Genomic DNA, 3199 nt, shown 5'->3' with positions numbered 1-3199 from the left:
AACAAAGCTCATGCGTAGAAACACCTTCGGGTCTCAAGCGAACTGCGCATGTGCTCGTCGTAAATTTAAAGGAACTCCTTCGATATAAAGTGGTTTTGAATGAAAACAATATGCTTAATTACTTAAGACATTGGCTTGGATCTAGGTTGTGCCTTTAGATTTACCAACTAACTAAGAGTTTTTAACTTCTCTCATTGACTTCTCAAACCCCGGTCTGGTCTGTTTCGCAGGCGTTCCTGGTTGCGATGTTGCGCCTCTGTTGTACAAAAGCCTATAAGGTACAGTAACGGGATTTTTGGAATGAAAAAAAGATAAGATGCACGACTTCTTCTTCCACCCAAAATAAAACAATTTAAAAAACACATAGTGAGAGTAAACCCACTGACGGGAAGTAGGAGAAGATGGAACAAGATGGACATTGGGCACATTTTCTTATCGATTAAACATTTGATCTCAATAAAGTTTTTTGTTCACAAAACTAGAAATCTGTTATGAACAGAGTGGACAAGTTTGGTTGACTTTGCCCTTTGCCAAAGTATTTTAAAATCGTGTTGTTTAGAAGGTGTGCAAAGGCGAATTTAGTTATTGCACGCGCGCACTTCATAGAGCAGGTGTTCCCTAACGGAAATATGCATATGATACTAGAACATGCAAATAGGATCTCGCTTGCTCGTGCTTGGCTCTGCCCACCTCCTTGCTTGTTCTGCCCACTATGGCTAATTTGTTCCCTTTGGAAACGACAGGCTGTGGTCTTACCAGGATGTGTACTCAGAGCATGTGCAGACCAACTGACATTTTCAACCTCTCCCTGACCGAGTCTGTAATACCTACATGTTTCAAGCAGACCACCATAGTCCGTGTGCCCAAGAAAGTGAAGGTAACCTGCCTGAATGACTACAGAACAGTAGTACTCACGTCGGTAGCCATGAAGTGTTTTGAAAGGCTGGACATGGCTTACTTCCACACCATTATCCCGGAAAGCCTAAACCCACTCCAATTCGCATACTGCCCCAACAGATCCACAGACGACACCATCTCAATCGTGGGGCCCCTCAGGGGTGCATGCTTAGTTACCTCCTGTACTCCCTGTTCACCCACAACTGTGTGGCCAAGCACAACTCCAACACCATCATTAAGTTTGCTGATGACACAACAGTGGTAGGCCTGATCACTGACAACGTGAGACAGCCTTTATGGACGAGGTCAGAGACCTGGCAGTGTGGTGCCAGGACAACCTCTCCCTCAACGTGAGCAAGATAAAGGAGCTGATTGTGAACTACAGGGAAAGGAGGGCTGTTATTTTTTAATTCATTTTTTACTTTAGTATATTTAGTAAATATTTTTTTAACTCTTTCTTGAACTGCATTGTTGGTTAAAGGCTCATAAGTAAGCTTTTCATAGTAAGGTATACTGTACACATCAATGATGTTGCTCTTGCTGCTGGTGAATCTCTGATCCACCTCTACGCAGAGATCACCATTCTGTATATTTCTGGCCCATCTTTGGACACTGTGTTAACTAACCTCCAGGCGAGCTTCAATGCCATACAACTCTCCTTCCGTGGCCTCCAACTGCTCTTAAATGCAAGTAAAACTAAGTGCATGCTCTTCAACCGATCACTGCCCGCACCTGCCCGCCCGTCCAGCATCACTACTCTGGACGGTTCTGACTTAGAATATGTGGACAACTACAAATACCTAGGTGTCTGGTTAGACTGTAAACTCTCCTTCCAGACTCACATTAAGCATCTCCAATCCAAAATGTAATCTAGAATCGGCTTCCTATTTCACAACAAAGCATACTTCACTCATGCTGCCAAACATACCCTCGTAAAACTGACCATCCTACCGATCCTCGACTTCGGCGATGTCATCTATAAAATAGCCTCCAACACTCTACTCAACAAATTGGATGCAGTTTACCACAGTGCCATCCGTATTGTCACCAAAGCCCCATATATTACCCACCACTGCGACCTGTACGCTCTCGTTGGCTGGCCATCGCTCCATACTCATTGCCAAACCCACTGGCTCCAGGTCATCTACAAGTCTCTGCTAGGTAAAGCCCCGCCTTATCTCAGCTCACTGGTCACCATAGTAGCACCCACCCGTAGCACGCGCTCCAGCAGGTATATCTCACTGGTCACCCCCAAAGCCAATTGCTCCTTTGGCTGCCTTTCCTTCCAGTTCTCTGCTGCCAATGACTGGAACAAACTGCAAAAATCAATGAAGCTGGAGACCCATATCTCCCTCACTAGCTTTAAGCACCAACTGTCAGAGCATCTCACAGATCACCGCACCTGTACATAGCCCATCTGTAAACAGCCCATCTAACTACCTCATCCCCATACTGTTTTATTTATTTATATCTTGCTCCTTTGCACCTCAGTATCTCTACTTGCACATTACTCTTCTACACATCTACCATTCCAGTGTCTAATTGCTATATTGTAATTACTTCGCCACCATGGCCTATTTATTGCCTTACCTTATCTTACCTCATTTGCACTCACTGTATATATATTTTTCTTTTTTCTACTGTATTATTGACTGTATGTTTATTCCATGTGTAACTCTGTGTTGTTGTATGTGTCGAACTGCTGTGCTTTATCTTGGCCAGGTCGCAGTTGTAAATGAGAACTTGTTCTCAACTGGCCTACCTGGTTAAATAAAGGTGAGATAAAATATCAAAATAAAAACACCTGTTGTATTTGGGACACATGTGACAAATACAATTTGATTTGATCCTGGTTTAGTTATGTGAACATATTATACTTTCATCTCGAGTTGTTGTACCTTGGACAATGTTTGACCTTGCAGAGATTGTTAGGCATAGCAGAATTACCTGCTCGCTTTAGAAACGCCCACTCCTTTGCACACGCCCATACTCCGGTCTCCATATAATGGGTCGCAGTTACTAGGGAGGACGTGACCGGTCTGACAGTAGGTGGCAGTGTATGCACCTCTAGGTTGGTTGCGATCCGCAAACACAATTAAAATAAGTGTCTACAGCAGTGCTGTGTTTTAGGGCGTCATACAAATGTTTTGCGCAGGTAGGCTGCCTAATAATAACTTATCTAGCTAGGTAAAATACCTTTGGAATGAATATATATATATATATATATATATATATATATATATATATATATATATATATAAAAGTTTGTAACATAACGTAGCAGGCGTAATATAAACTGGTT

Source organism: Oncorhynchus mykiss, chromosome 23 (assembly GCF_057628025.1).
Source record: "Oncorhynchus mykiss isolate SJ-2025 chromosome 23, ASM5762802v1, whole genome shotgun sequence".
Lineage (NCBI taxonomy): Eukaryota > Metazoa > Chordata > Actinopteri > Salmoniformes > Salmonidae > Oncorhynchus > Oncorhynchus mykiss.
The sequence above is the reverse complement of the archived record's forward strand: the minus strand, read 5'-3'. Positions refer to the sequence as shown.